General features: G+C 44.0%; 1 protein-coding gene across 2 annotated transcripts in view; it reads left to right on the forward strand.

Moving 5' to 3' along the window:
* Nucleotides 1-16832, forward strand: part of RGL1 (ral guanine nucleotide dissociation stimulator like 1) — a 218595-nt gene that overhangs the window by 27426 nt on the left and 174337 nt on the right. The window lies entirely within an intron of this gene.

Below are 16832 nucleotides of genomic sequence, written 5' to 3' on the forward strand. Positions count from 1 at the left end.
CTTGTGCTTTCACTTCAGTTATGATTGTTTCTGTCCTTCTGTAGCGTTTCATTTCTTAGGAGCTGGACAATGGCATGCGTTTGTGTGGCGCTGTGCAGATGTCCTGGGATGTTCAGCCACGTACCCGCCCCACGTAGAAAGGTTGTGGGAAGGTTCAAGTCTCTGCCTAAATTAGCTAATCTGCCGCAGAACCATAATTTGAACCCTCTGATTGCGCATATCCTGGGGTGAACTCATCTGGCCCCGTGACCTTCAACACTAACTAAATTATGAGGATTCTCAAATTTGTATTTCCCTTTGAGCTTCAGAGGGAAATATGTCTTTTTTTAAAAAATAACATCTCTAATTCAATAGCATCTTAAACTTGACTGAGCAATAAAGAGGACCCTTGGTGGCCATACCTCTATCTCAGTTCTTTAAAGGGCATTAGCCACTCATTCACTCATGTGAAAATCTCTCTCAAACTTGACATCAAGCCCACCAGCAAGTGCTAATCTGACTAGATTTCACCAACTTTATCTTCATCTCTTACCTGGGCCGCCATAATCGCTTCCCAGCTGGTTTTTCTGCTTCCACTCAGTCCCCCATTATTTTGTTTTATTTTTTTGTTATCCTTAACAATATCTGATTTTATCTGTTTATGGGTTTGTTGCCTGTCTACCCGCTTCTGAAGGTCAGCTCCGTGAGGCAGAAACTTACCTGGCCATCACTGAATTCCCAGGGTCTAAATAGAACACCACTGCCAATAGTGAGTTCCACGCTGAATGAATTCCTGAACGAATGAATATATATGAGTGAGTGAAAGAACGAAATCTGATGCTCTTTCAGAGGCGGGATTTGGCAAAATTACTCCTTTGCTGGTTTTTCCTAGGGCTCTTTTATAAAGTGTTGAAAGACTTTTATTTAATAATGTGTTCTTGAGATTGATATTAGAGACTTACGATCTTAAATTTATGGTATCATTTCGGCCTTGTCAAACGCATGTTGTGCTCTCTGAGATGTTTTGGCCAAATTTTCTGTGGAAACCTGTGAAGCAAACCAGTCCTGCTGTTTCCTGGCAGCGCCTGGCCTGCTAAATGCATGAGAAGGCACTTCCGCTGGTTGAGAGATGCCTTGAATATGTACTTCAACAGTGGTACAAAAGAGAAGACACAGAAGTGAACGAAAACATCTTTATTTGCTTTGGATTGCCCTTCTTCCAGTAAGGTTGACTTTGAATAAAGAAGAAAATGGTATTAGACTGATTAATACGTTTTAAAAAACTAGGAACTTAAAACAAAAATCTAAGGATCCTGAAATACCATATTTAAAAAAAAAATCAATGACTCTATGAAGAAAGCCAAACAATATGATGAAAGTGTTGGGAGAGAGATTGACTGGTCGTGCTGTATGTCGTTTAGTGGAAAAGTTTGTTGCTGTTGCTGGTTTTGACCAGCTCAACCCTTCGGTTCTAGACTTGGCACCAGCTGGCTGCCTGCCGTCAGGCCGGACGCTTCTGGAATGTAGGCTTGTTTCGTCTGTTGGAGGTTTGGGATAGTCACATGAGGTGACTCTCAGCCAAGAATTCTTGGAAGAATAAAGCACAACACAGATACACTCTCCTGATTGTCATTATCGCACCCTTCTGGTACGAGGTCTTCATTCTCTTGCTGTTTTCATCTGTGGGGTTCTAGAACTCCCAGGGCTATGCGTGCCTGAAATCTGAACTCAGAGTTTCATGAATCAACTCCAGATAGGTTTTTTTTTTAAGGATTTTATTTATTTATCTTTAGAGGGGAAGACAGAGGAGAGAACTATCAATGTATGGTTGCCTCTCCTGTGTCCCCTGCTGGGAGCTGGCCTGCAACCCAGGCATGTACCCTGACTGGAAATTGAACCATGATCCTTTGGTTCACGGGCCTGTGCTCAGTCCACTGAGCTATGCCAGCCAGGGCCAACTCCAGATACTTTTAAAGGACTTTTTCTGGGAAATTTTGGGCAGCTTGTTTAATTGGTTATTTATGTGTACCTGGGATCAACAACAACAAAAACATCAGTGAGGCTTTATTAGAAACTCGCGAGCATCCTCTTGAATCTCAGCTCCGAAGTTGTCCTTGGCTATATGGGGGGAGAGAGAGCGAAGGTGCCCATGCCTTTAAAAGCAATTATAGGCTCAGGTTTCCGAAAAAATAATGCATGCCAGGAACGGCACCTCTGCGATTATTTGTTCTTGAGTTTTTTTAAAACTATTTTCAAAGCCAGACTATTGATGCATTTTAATACCATTAGTGTTTCTTAAATAAAGTAGTTTAGCAGTGTCATTAATTTTTCTTCTTCAAATACTAGGCAGGAAAGTCAGCCTGAAGCAAAACTATTGCATGTGCTTAAATGTTTCACTTCCAGAGATTGGAAGGCATGTTTTTAAGTGTTCTGGAGAAAAGTAGTTTTTTTAAAAGTCCAAGCAGATTGATTTGTTTTAGAAATACTGAAGATGCAATATGTGAATCATATTTGGATTTGGAAGCAGGATATTAAACTTCACAGTAAAAGCGATTCCATGGCTGTTAAAGCCCAAAGAGAGGTTTCTAAAGCCAGGAGACAGAGAAGCTGAAGCTCACTTGGAGAAGGATGTGACACAGGAATGGAAACACTGAATAAACAACTTTAAAATATTTTTTTTGATGTTATTTTATCCCTTCAAGGCAGACAGATGATTAAAATTAAAATCATATTAAAAATCTTCTCTATAAAAATATGTAGCCTATAAAGTGAATCTTGAGTCAGTCACATGCATTTCTTTCCAAATCCATAATTTGGATTTGGATTGGATTTCCAAATCCAAAATACTAAATTTACTTAGCATTTTGAAATTCCTATTTGCTAGGCAGTGCACCTTAGTCGGTCTTCAAAAATAAATCCCTGCTACTTATTTGAAGTAAATAACCCTGAAGGGAAGGTGAACTGGCCTTGCTGACCTGGGGCCTCGTCCAAGGGCTGACAATTAAAGGTGAGGACGGGACAGAAGGGACATGTCATTTCCATGAGTTTGTACTTTTGCATTTGCTGTTTGTTTCTGGGGAGGCCTTTGCCATCCTGGCTCATCTGGTAAGTTCTTACCACTTCAGCATCCGTTTCAAGAGTCCTGTTCTCGCCGGTGGCTTTACTAACATTGCTAGGTAGGTTGTTGCCTATGCCAGCGATTTTCAACCTTGTTCATCTCATGGCACGCTGACCCTAATAACTAATTCCGTGGCATACCAAAAATATATTTTTTGCTAACCTGACCAAAAAAATAGGTATAATCTTGATTCATTTTGCATGGGGTGGCTACTGTTGTGTTGGCTGTTGTTATTTTATTTGACAATCCGAGGGAGAAGAGGTCAGTGCCCGCAAACCTGGGTACTGCATATTTTCAGCATTCTCGCCGCATGCACACCAGGGTGCCTCTTGCGGTGGAGAATCATTGGGCAGCTGCTTTTCTGTTGTTGCCTTCTGTGAACCTCTGTTCCTGCGTGTAGGGCACCGTAAACAATTGACTTATGCATCTGTCACTTTTACATTTGCAGTGCTTAGCTTAGTGCTGGACACATAGTAGGAACTTAATAAATGTTTGCCAAATGAATGAACACAATGGTGAGTGATATCCCCTGAGCTCTGCATAACCTAGATTCTGCTAAAAAAGGTGGGATTCTTGGCCCCATTCTTCCACTCGGGCAAAGTAGCCGTGGTAGGACAGAAGCTACCTACAGGATAATCAGAAGTGTGGGTTGATCATTCAATAAATGTTCCTTTGGCTTCTAGTACTGGGACAGGTGCTGTGAGGGAGCGGCTGAGATGTAAGGTATACTGTGTCTGTGTTCAGGGTGTTACCAGTTAGCTTTAGAGGTAGGTATAGCACACCGGTAGGAATCATTTAGAGCAGGGGTCCCCAACCTCTGGACCGTGGACTAGTACCGGTTCGGGCCTGATAAGAACCAGGCCGCACTGCAGGCCTTGAGCTTGAACGTGATGCACTTCAATCATCCTCAAACCATCACCCACTCTCCATCCACCATCCACGGGAAAAATGTCTTCCACAAAATGGGTCCCTGTTGCCAAAAAGGCTGGGGACCACTGATTTAGGGGGAGGTTGGATGCCAGATTATGACTTGGCTCTGTGCGTGTCAGGAAGCCAGTAAAGGTAGGAAGCCACGTGAGCTGAAGCAGTTGGGAAGCGCTTCCCACAGCAGATGTGAGTTAATTTGGGCTCAGCAGTGTTGACCAAAGGCAGGGCTGAGGAGGAGGCAGGCCTGGGGCCAGGGGAGCTGAATGGCTGACTGTGTGGGAATCGCCTGTGGAGCAGGGTTTCCTTGGGGACTGCAGACGCTTTGTGCTCTTGGATGGGCTTTGAACTCCAGGAGTTATTTGTAAAATGATGTTTGTGTATTTGTGTAGGCCGTTTCCCGGGGATATGATGCAGCTTTTACAGATGTAGATGTAGAAGTCTAAAAGAATGCTGAATTTTGTAATTTTAATCATTGTAACCATTTGTCTTTTCATGAGCTCTTAAAGAGGGAAAAAGGAAGAATTCAGGGACGCTGGAGGGAAGGAAAAAAGAGAGAGGGAGAAGATGCGGGCTAATGCTTGAAGAGGCAAAATAATACAGGTATTAATATTCATTCATGAGATAGCCCTGGAACTGTGCCATTAACCATAAGACGTCTTTAGCTGATTATCAAAACAGGTCAGCTGAACAATGATGGCCAGTACTCGGGGCTAATCATGCCTGTTTGAAAGAAATCAACTAGTGCCCTGGCTGGCGTAGCTCAGTGGATTGAGTGCGGGCTTCGAACCAAAGGGTCATTGGTTCCATTCCCAGTCAGGGCACATGCCTGGGTTGCAGGCCAGGTCCCCAGTGGGGGCCACATGAGAGGCAACCACACACTGATGTTTCTCTTCCTCTCTTTCACCTTCCCTGCCCCTCTCTCTAAAAATAAATAAATAAAATCTTTTAAAAAATCAAATACTTAACCAAAAGGAATGAAAACTTGTCCCATTGTTGCCCAAATAAAAAATACTAGATTCAAATGCAGACAGTTTTATGAACTTGGCTGGGATTTATTTATTTAGTTAATTTCCTGAAGTTTAGTTTATTTATTTATTTATTTATTTACATTGGTCAGTATCTTTAATTTGATCAACTAAAAAATTTTTTTAAAGGATATTCTACTTAAACTTTTGAATTTAAAGATTTCTCTTTTAATAAAAAGTTTCATTATAAAAATTGAACATAATGAACTTGACTTGGTCATTTGTCATAGACACAGATTCTTTTTAATGTTGGGTGCTCAATGTACAGAGAAAACATTCAGACCCTTTTCCCCCCACTGCCAACTAGAAGTTTGCAAACTGACATGTCAGAGGTAGAGATATTTTTACTCTTACTTTCTCTTTAGTGAGCTTTTCCCTGCCACAAACATGCTTTGTCATGAGAGCTCCTAGCATGTCACAGTGTGAGTTACTGAGGAAGGAAAGAGACACATGAAAAAAAAATCTGCTCCTTTGCTCTCTAGCTTGTTCCTAGGAGGATTACAGCGAGGAAATGCGCCACATTATTGGTTTATGGGATTGGTAACACCTCCGTAATTGAGGAGCCAAGAAGTTGTTAAGTTTCTGCAGAGAAATAATGCAACAAGGGATTTCTCTGTGATTCTTTCTTCAGGAAATTAACTAATTTGGTGATAGTTAAATAAGATATTAATGTTAAGAGAGGGAATAGACATGTAAACCACAATTACATCTCAAACATCAGTGTAAGCCGTGTTTTTTCACATGGAATTCAGTGTGGTGGGAGGAGCTGAGCAATTTGCTGATGCCGGACACTCATGGAGTTAGATTTAAAAAACCTAAAAAATGCTTGACTAATGTTCATTTAATAAATGTAGAACTTTATCAGCCTCAAAGTCAAGTATTAAGAAAGATACATTATGCAAATTCTCAGATCATATAATTTTGTAAGGAATAGATCTTTATTTAACCCATAAAGATCCCACAATTCTCTGAACTGCCTGGTCCCAGGTCCATGTCATCTGGAATTAAAGGTGCAATTTCAGCTGGATCACCTTGTATAGTTTTACACTTATTAACATCAATTTACATTCTATTCTGAATAAATTTTGATGTGAGTTAAAATAACTGCCGCAGAGAATGCCTAACCTTTAAGCTATCATTCCTAGTTTGGTTGTTCGGGAACGTGGGACAATGAAACTATTAATGATCCGTGTGTGGATAACGGGTCTGTGGTGGGAGCCACTGCAAAGGGGCCTCACCGAGAAGCTTCTTGGGGCCGTGGTGCTGCTCTGTGTCCAGATGGTGATGGCGTCTACACATAAATATCTAAGTGTTAACACTCACAGAACGGTACACCAGGAAAGTCCATCCTACTGCACGATATTTTAAAGATACACAAAATAAAGAACAACATGCTAGATGGGAAACAAAAACATCTTTTTAACATGGAAGAGACAGATGATGAATGGAAGGTCACCAAAACAGTCCAGAAGGTCAGGGGAAAGCAGGGCCCTACAGGCGCGGTGTGTGCGTTTCTTAGCTCTTTCGGTTGGTGAAGGGCACACTTGTAAGTTGTTATGTGGACGTTTAAGAAAGGTGGGAAGAGTGGCCCTTCTTAGGATAGAGTTACATGGTGGTTCCAACTGAGCAAACACTTTTTATTAATGATTTTTCAAGCTTCAACCAGCCCGCCCCCTTCCTTTGTGTCGTAAGTTCACGCTGTCTGACATGATGAAGTTGCGTCCTAGATTACATGGCAAGGACATGACGCGACGGGGCATGAGAAGCTGGTTCGGTTCTGCTCCAGTCCTGAGGGTGGACAGATGAACCAGGACAAAACAAACGTGGACACCCTGCTGCTCACCAGAGCTCTGCTGTGACCCACCGCACCCTGCAGGGCTGCCTAGGGCAGGCAGCAGAAAGCCCTGTGCTGCAGCTGAGCATGTGGTTTGCATTAGAATCGACCCAGGTTCCAGAAGGTGGATGCAGTGCTGAGGCCCCTTGGAGTCGCCCTTACGTTGATCTTGACCGTTTGGTGTGCTTGCAGTTGGGCCCCCCAGGATTGCTCTCGTCTGAAGTTAGCTTTTCGTGCCCTTGAAAGAATACATTAGTGTCTGGGGCCCGAGTGAAATTTAAACCAGTCTTCTGGAGGTTTTGAAGGGCTATTTACAGCAAGGCGTAGATGACATGGCCTCTTCCCTCACAGATTGTCGCTTTAACTTCTCATTTCCTGATTTTCTGAATGGGTGTTACTCTGGTCATTTGCCCGGGAAACAGCTCTGGATGAGGGAGCAGAAGAGAGAGGTTTATACCTCTTGGGAGAGGAAGGGTTAAATTTATTTCCGAGAGCACTGGCTGCACGGGTTCTTGGATGCAGCGTCCCCAGGAGAGTGGGGTGTGCCGAGCCCTGGCTAGCACAGGCTCCACACGGGCGGGCGTGGCTGTGCAGCCCATGTTTACGACAGCTTCCCGGGTTCCGCTAGCACCGGACTGAGAGAAGCAAAGATTAGTTAGAAGTTCTTGACTTACATTCTTTACATTGGATGTCGGTAACCACTTTTTCTTTTAATCTTTTCTTTGGGTCATTCTGGATTTTAAAACTCGAGCTCTGAGGTAATATCAACTGAATTCGTTGACGTTTGCCAAGCATAGCCACAACCCTTGCTTAATTCCATTTCAACATAAAGTGTTTGTCTTTTAGCTAGTCAGAAAATATATTGTAGTACATTGTCAGTGGTAGATTCTTGGAGTTGAATCTTTGGGTGTGGACTTGTGATTTGCATTCCTATGGCCATATCACAACTCAGATTTGCAAATCTGGGTACTATTGGGATGGTGGAGCTATGGTGCCTGACTTAATTGCATATTTAAATTTAAGGGTAGAGCTAAAGCTGAAAAAGCAGATGGATTTGGGAAGAGGAGACTGTTCTGTTTTGAGGTCACGTGTAAAGCCAAGAAATTCCTGGAGCAGCTCTGAAAGGGATTTTAGGAAAATAGGCTCATAATATTTCCACTTCTCTCAGCTTGCAGTCTGGCTGAAAATGTAGTAAGATCAGCCTTTTTCCAAAGGTCTTGGTCGTTCTGCAGCTGTTCTCAGAAAGCCTTGGAAATGAAAAGCGAAGGTGTCCATAGAACCTCAAGCATCCGAGCCCCAGTCACCAAAGCTTTGGGGTGCACTAAGCAGGAAGGAGCTGGGGCCCTGTAAGTGAAGGTGTGCAGGACAGTGTATGTGTGGGGACCACTCTTTCACATGTGACATCATGCTGATGGCACCTGAGGGCCGCGGGGACAGCACAGGCTGCACAGCATGCGTTCCAGAAGTGCTTTCCGGGGACCCCGAGCAGTGTATTCCCTCTGTCCTTTTAGATCCTTTTTGTTCCATTCACTTGAATCAGCTGGGCCATCTGTCTAGATCAGTCAATATCTCAAATTTTCCAGTCGGTCAGTTAGTCTGGTGTTAGTATCACTATCACTGCTGAGACACTTGCATTCACTAGTACTTTTAAAGCATTTTTAATGAATCTGTCTAGTATTATCATTCTCATCTATATAAAAAGAAACTGGGGTTCAGAGAACTTATGTGATTTGTGCAAATCATATAAACAGACCACTGGGTCATAAGAACTATATAGAACAGTCTATTCTATGTTGCTAGCTGCCAACTGTTAAAGTGCTTAAAACTCTGCATATATGTAATGTGTATAAAGAAGTTTAAAACAATAGGAAAGATTAGATTATATGAGTGTTTTTAAAGTATTTTTGGCAAATGAAACTTATGTAAAAGCCCAACATGCTAAGCTAGAGGCTCTCTTTTATTAGTGTGAATTTATTTTACAAGTTCCATTTTTCTAATAACAACCTACCTGTGAGTAACGCTAATAGACTATTTATGATGAATACAGATATTTGAAATCTGGGTTCCTGTAGTCATTTGGAGCCTCAACATCAGATGAAGTTTTAAGTTTTGGCGATTGCTCCTCATCGAAAAAGAATTCTGATCAAGAGAGAAATGATTGCAAATGGGTATAATTTTTAACATGTAAGCTTCCTCTGAATAATCTTCAATTAGATTGACCCAGAAGCTTAAAAACTAAGTGACAGAAGTTTTCGACCCAATTTGAATCACCATATGACCCTAACCTACGAAGGCTCACCCTTCCCATTTTCTCTTAAATCCAGTTCAATCCCACCTGCTGAAATTGCACTTGTCCAGGCCCCTAGACCTCTGTGTGGCCAGATCTGTCCCTAAGTTCTCAGTGCTCACCTCAGGGGGACCCATCAGCTGCCTTTAATGTCCTTGGTCACATTCTCCTTCATTTACCTTCCAGGTCTCCACTCTTTCCAGGATGGCAGGGTGGTGGGGGGAGGGGAAGGCGTTAGAGAAGTAGAAGACATTCATAGTTGACACTTCTGATAGCACATAGATACTGTTCCATCCCACTTTATCTGCCCAAGAACTAAATGGTTGGTCACAGGTGCAGAATGCTGTGTGGTCTCGTGTAAGTCGGTTTTCCCCTCTATAAAACCAGAACAGCAGTGCGGATCAACTTGACAGGGCTCTTCTTAGCTTAAAGTGCCTTAAATCATGATCATCAAGCATTTTCCAAATCTGAAGAGTCATGGAAATGGGAAAGATACTTACCAAGATACCCCAGAGCGGTGCTGCGTGCCTGAACTGCCAGCATTCCTTGGGCGGTGGTGATTTCTTGGCAGGAATGGGCCTGGGAGGGGCCTCGACAGACACTGCACAGAGCTAGCTGATGAAGGCTTGACCGACACATAGTTACTATTTTATCTTCTTAAAGCTGCAGTGTGAGGCCTGGCACAGCGGGAGGGGCCGTGAGGTATTCAGTTGACAGCCTGCCATCGTCAGCTCTTATGGGAGGGAGACGTCAGTGCCCAGGAGGACAGCCACAGGTTGTAAGTGGTTCATTTTTAGTTCAGCTGCAATAACTCCTGCTGGTGACTTAGTGCTATGACTTTGGAACTCTCCATGTGTGCTCAAGTGAGTGTGTGCTCAAGTGAGTGTGTGTGAGTGTGCATGTGCATGCATTCGTGTGAGCAGTTCCTATCCACTCACTTGTGACTACCAGCCGGCCACCTTCTTCATGGCTTGGTATGAAGCAGATTGTACTGGGATGATCTGGTTGTTTGGACGAGGAAGCTAACATAGTAAGTCATGTAATAATTTAGTTCATGCCTCGTTATTGTGGGTGTTGGCTGGTAGCAAGGGCAATCGAGGATGGCGGTATGATTTGGACCTTAATCCCAATTCCTAAAGTAGAATGGGCTTGTGGAAATCAAGTTTCTGGTGCTACAATAAAGAAATATTTTGTGGCCTTCTGACAAAAGGAACACGTTGGGAAGAGCCTATTGGAACTTAATTTTGCCACTGCAAATTGTTCCAAAGCACAGAATATTTGTCCCCGCTAACCAAACCAGCTGTGAGGGGGTGACGGTCATCATTGGCATCGAACAGCGCACAGCACAGAAGGCCCACGTGACCTTCCTGGCCTTTCATGATCTGTGCCCATGGGATGCATGGAGGTTTTCAAAAGGAGCTTAACAGCTTAAAAACCATCTACCAGGATAATGCTCCCCTTAAAAAAAAACAAACCCTTTGACTGAAACCTTGTCTTAGAAATTCTAGGACAAGAGGTAGATTAGCCATTAGAAAGTGTTTTCCGCAAATGCAGGAATTTTGAATGTTTTAGTCACCACTCTGTCCCAGGCCCAGGAACGAGGCCTGATTTACAAAAGCTGCTCCACAAATTTCTGCTTAATGAGTGAGTCGTGGTGTCGTAGGCGCTCAAGTCTTAACCATCAGAAGCATGGAGTTTGTTTCTACGACAGTGATTTTCTGTGAAAACACCACCCGACCTTTCGTCCCCCTCTTTTCCGTAAATGTTTCTCGAATGAGTGAAGATCATGGGTGGGGAGTTTTTCTTCCTTTGGGGCAGACATTTATTTTCTTTCTTAATTTATTATTTCCTAAGATGTCCCCTGTGATGTTTAACTTAACCCAACTGCTACACCAGTCCCCCTCCCTCCCTCCCTCCCTCCTATCCTCTCTCTCTTTCTCTCTTTCTCCTTTCATCTGAGTCACATTCAACCCTGTGCCAGAAAACAATGAAATTCAGGTTTTTGATGGTCATGTGCCGTTTTTGAAAGGGGCTTATCTTACTCTTTTTTAAACGGAGGACCATTTTAGTATAAAAGATCAGATAGAGAATGTATTTCACCTACTTCTGCTTTGCTAGTATACACAGAAATGTTCAATGCCACATAAATTACACAAACAAGAATTAAAGTAGTAAGGGAAAGTGATACTTTTGATGAAATATCAATGAACCAAATAAAACTTGAGAATCAGTAATAATCTGAGCCTGGTTATGGACTTTGAGTCCCTTCGTTTAGCCCGAAGAAGCCAAGGCCCAAAGGGGCGCAGCGCACAGAGGTACAGGTGTCCGAGTTAAGACTTCAACCCTCTGACTCACTCGCTGTGAGTTCCCCCCCTGCCCAGTACAGCCACAGGGAGCTAGTGTATTTTTATCTATTAAAAAATAACTATATATCAACGGTTAAGGCCAGGAACAAGAGTACAGATGTTAACAGTTTTTATAGTTGCATTCCGTACCCCCAAGCACCCGAGAGAGCGCCCTGGGCCCTCGTCAGTGACTCTCCTCGGAAAGGCCTTGAAGGACCGCCGCTGAAAGGCTGGGGGTCGAGAATCGGTGACGGGGTGGTGGGGACAGAAAGGGACGGACCTGGGCTGGCTTGGGGAAGCTTGGGCTCTGTTCTGATTTTGTTTCAGGAAAGAAGCCAGCGTTTATTGGGCTACTCTACACTGTATTCTTTTTATCTCGTTCAATCCTAATTACTATCTTTGCGAGATGGGTATGGTTTTCTGAAGAATGAGGAAACGAAAGTCTAGAAAAGTTGGGAAACCTACATAAATGCAGGTCACACAGCTAACAACTGACAGAGGTGTCTTTGAACCCTGGTCTATATGATACTACCCAAAGCTTACTGCTCAGGTTCCTCTGTGGGCCTCCCCTTTGGAGAGACAGTATTTGGATGAGCCCTGAGATTCCTTCTCAGGCCCATATTCTAGAGATTCTGTATTTTATCCCCTTCTCCTTACTGATGTTTGGCTTTGAGGATTTGATTTCCTACCTCCTGCACCCTCCCTCCCTGCCCCGAGACTGTGAACTGACACACGCATTGTCACAGGCCCGGGTCCCAGAGCAGTGTGGCCAGGGGACCACTGGGGACCGCGGAGCTGCTATTCCAGGGGTGAGCCTTGTTTTTCAGGGTGCTGCGGCATCACTCGCACGCTGAGTAGGTGGTGCACACCACCAGAGAGCCAAGAATTGCCACTAGTTTACCGGTTAGTCTGTGTACCCTTCCGTCCACAGACCAAACTGTTATCTCCATGCACTAGAACTAATATCTTTTCATATTTCAGGACGGGTTGAAGTGACTCAGTAGTACAAAGGAAAGGAAGGGGGCATGCTGTAGAAAACCTTACGTATTGGTTAGAAAAGTCTAACAGGACGAATGGCCTCCAACATTTATAATGGCTCAAGCATAACAGAAGTTTGTGTTCTGCTCGTGAGAAGGACAGGGCAAGTGAGCTAGTCAGCAGGAACCCTTGTTGAAAGAGGCTCTTTCATCTTCATTTTCATTTCCGAGGTCATCCTGGGGGTCGTCTCCACTGCAGCCCCTGGAAGACAGAAGAGCACAGAGAAGTGCCACAGGGAGGATTTTATGAGCCATGCTAGGAATGGCACCCATCGTTTTCATCCAGACCCTTTGCTTGGATCTCAGTCACGTGGCTGCGCCTAACTGCCAGGGGGCTGGGAAATGCTAGGGGGCTGGGAAATGTGGTCCTTGGCAGGGCAGCCCCGTCCCAGCACTGACCCTGCACAGCGCATGACAGAACACAGAGTTTCAGAGGAGAGCGAGGCTTCCGTCACACCGTGGTCCAAGGTCAGGAGATCTGTGTTCCGGTGCTGGCTATTCTAGTGATGGGCCGGTAGTCTTTCCTCTTCTGTAAAACGAGAGTTGAATAGTTGATACCCACGATATCTTTTGCTGTAGGCTTCTGTGGTTTTATACGGTTCTTAAAGACAATCTTGTTCCATGTGCAGGCAGCTAGTTCTTTGCCTGGAAGCAGTGAAAGTCCTGAGTTGGTACAGCAAACCTCTCAGGCTAAACTTTATCCTGGCAAAGCGGGGAGCCAAGTTCAGGGGCTTCTTTGATCCTGTGCTGGCTAAGTTAATATTCATAGAGCACAGGAGTCACTGATCCATGGGAAGCTGTTCACTGCGCTGCAGGGACCTTTGGCTGGGGGTGTGTGCCCCTGACTCATGAGATTTTCCAAGGGGTGAGGTGTTACAGAGTTTCTGGGGGGTCAATTGTCTTTAACTTTCACATGTTGATATGTTTCTAAAACTAACTGATCAAATAGTATCTACAATTAAGGAGTTTTGTCTGTTCCCCCTTCTCCCCCTTTACAAGGAGCGGTCTATTGCTTACTTATTCTGATTCTTACGTAGTTCATTGTTCCAACTGTAAAAACCTCTAGACACCAAACAAACCTAGCCCGCTACTGACCTGGTGGCATCAGGGGGCAAATCTGCTTGCCTCCTGTAATTCCTTCCTCTTTCTGTAATTCTTTCCTAATTGCTTCACATGTCACAATGATCCAACACAAGTGCTATTTTCCATTCTGCGGGTGTGGAGGCTGACGTTCAAAGGGTTGAGTGACATGCCCAAGGTCACTCAGCTCTGAGACTTGGAGCTTCACTTGATGGAGCTGCGATGCAAGGTCGGGTTTCTATCATTGTAAAGTGCACTCTTGTGTCTGCCTACTACACTTCCTGTTTGATGTGCGCTTCTCTGCTCCACCCTGAACTCTGAGGTCACAGCCATAGTGTGTGTCTGTTCTGTATGGCTCCGTGGGGAACGTTCATTGTTTGGCAGGCCGAGCCTACACCCTCTGCTCTCGCTCTGGCTGCACGTGGTCACTTCTCTTTGTAGGTGAGGAGATTCTTCCTCCTCCCTTTTTTTCTCAAGTAAACGTGTATTCCTTTCTAGTGAGACGGCCATGAGGAGAGAGGCCACACCTGAGCGGAAGCCGAGGGCCTTGTTGCCTAGTGCCCTGACGTGGCTTTATCTTGTACTTTTACAGGCCATGTTGGCTTTGTGCCACAACCGGGGTGCACAGGGAAGAAATGAGTGTTTGCAGAGGGAAGGAGCGTTCAGAAGCAAGTTCATGTGGCCTGGTTTAGTGAAGAGAGAAGAAGCTGAATGAAGACGGCATTAGGAGAGGACAGGATTTAGAATGACCTGAGAAAGAGCATGAGAAAAGACACAAAGATGAATGCAAAGTGTGGCAGAAAAATTGGCCTTGGAAAGAAAATAGTCTGCCAAAAGCAAAAGGAAGGATTTACGAAGATCCATAGTAGAAGGAAAAATGTGAAATGGAATAAGGGAAAAATACAGCTGACAAATCACCAGAGAGATATAGCAAGGCCCTTAAAAATCATTAATGGAAGTTTAATGCCAAAATATCAGAGTAAAAAAATACTTGCAAGTACAGAGTTTGCCTGCGTGTGGCTCGTAAAAAATGCCACAGAAGAGGCCGCTCCTGTGCCTCCGGCACCCGCACAGCATGCATGCCCCGAAGTGAAGTCTTTCCTGTCGCCCCTGTACTCCCACTTCAAGCACAAGCTTTGTTGCCATTAAAAAATTTTATTCCTATTGGCCCCAAACCATGTAGGCACCTGTAAGAACTGACCCGGAGGTGCTGCCAACCTGCCAAGATCCGCACCCTTGGGCTGCCCCTCCTGGCAAAGGATCCAAATGCTTTCGTGGTTATTCCCCGTCATCCTACTGACTCATCTTACAAGTGTTTAATTGACAGTCTGTCTTCCAGTCCGGCACCGTGGCTGTTTGGCCTGGGTACTCGTCCTACTGTTAGTGAGTGAAGAGTGGATTGGGTAGGAGGGAGTAGGAGTTTTGTGAGATACCAGGTAAGACCCAGCCACGCTGAGGGTTAAAGGTGACTTGATTTGGGGAGTTGGAGCCACAGCGTGGGGAAGTGTCTAGTGGAGACTTTGAGGAGATGGCTGTGTGGCGGTGACAGAACAGGACGCCGAGGTTGGTTGGATGTGGGTGCTGAGCAAGGTGGAGGTGTCCAGGCTGATCCAGACGGGGCTCTGGATGGGCGGGTGTGTAGTCGTCAACAACCGAGGACTCTGGACCAGGAGGAAGTTTGGGGAGGGAGATAAAAACCTGAGACGCCCAGGTGGAGAGGTTGAGTTGGTGAGTTCGTATCGATGCCCCCCTGACCCAGTGCTCTGCACCTGACCTCTTTCCTGATCCCGATCTCCACTCCCGGCTGCTCACTGAACATTTGCACTGGAAGAGCCACCGCGGCTCACACTCGGCGTGTTTAAATTCGGTTTGTCATCGTCCCCCAGAGCCATCATCCTTGCATGCTCCCCTGTGGCTCCCTCCCCGCAGGTCAGTCCTCCCACGTTGTGTCAGTCTCTGCGATTTGTGCGTTTCTTAACGATACCCTGTCATTTCCATTTCCGCCGCCACTCTTTCACACATGCTCATTCTACCCTGCTTATTTTAATAGCTTCAGACTTCTCTCCCTGAACTGCTGCTCCTCAACTTCAAGTAAACTGTCTCGCTGCCACTCAGTGAAACCTTTCAAAGTGTCCTCACTGACAGTAAGCATCAGTTTCAAACTCCACATTAAGTCAGAAAACGGCCTTTCCCTTCTGGCCTCTGCATAACCGCATGTGCCAATCCTATCGTCTTCCTCCCAAAAGCAATCTGAAGATTAATGTAATTCCTGCCAAAATTCCAATGGCATTTTATCTCAAAAATAAAGCAAACAATCCTAAAATTTATGTGGAAGTACAAAACCCCCTGAATATCCAAAGTAATCTTGGAGAAGAAAACAAAACTAGAGGTATTATGTACCTTGATTTCAAACTATGTTACAAAGCTATAGTAATGAAAGCAGTATGGGTTTGGCATAAAAACACAGATAGATAACGTAGACAGAGTAGAGATCTCAGAAATAAACCAGTGCATATGTGGTTAATTAATTTACAACAAAGGAGCCAAGAATATAAAATGGGGAAAGAGCAGCCTCTTCGATAAATGGGACTGGGAAGACTGGACAATCACATGCAAAAGAATGAAACCAGACCCCGCACACAAAAATGAACTCAAAATGGATTAAAGACTTGAATGTAAGACCTGAAACCATAGAAATCCTAGAAGAAAACATAGGAGCCAGTCAGCTCCTGACATCAGTCTTGACAATGACTTTTTGGATCTGAAACTGAAAGCAAGGGCAACAATAGCAAGAATAAACGGAATTACATCAAACTAAAAAGTTTCCATACAGTAAAGGAACCATCAACAAAATGGAAAGGTCACCTACTGAATGGGAAAAGATATTTACAAATCATATAACTGGAAATTATTTTATAATCGTTTTATATATAATATATAATATTTATATATTATACATATATATCATATATAAATTATATATAATTACATGTATATGCAGTAACTTCACAGTGTTACGTACATTTATGTAACATGTTATATATAAAATTTTATAATTATGTACAACTTACATAATTATACATAATTTATAATACGTGAAACCATATATGGAGAACTCATACAATTCAGTCTACAAAAACAGTGCTGGGACTGGTAAGTAATTATAGCAAGTCTTCAGGATACGAAATCAATATGCAGTT

The sequence above is a fragment of the Artibeus jamaicensis genome, unplaced genomic scaffold (genome assembly GCF_021234435.1).
Source record: "Artibeus jamaicensis isolate MK-2021 breed Jamaican fruit bat unplaced genomic scaffold, CSHL_Jam_final contig_327, whole genome shotgun sequence".
Taxonomy (NCBI): domain Eukaryota; kingdom Metazoa; phylum Chordata; class Mammalia; order Chiroptera; family Phyllostomidae; genus Artibeus; species Artibeus jamaicensis.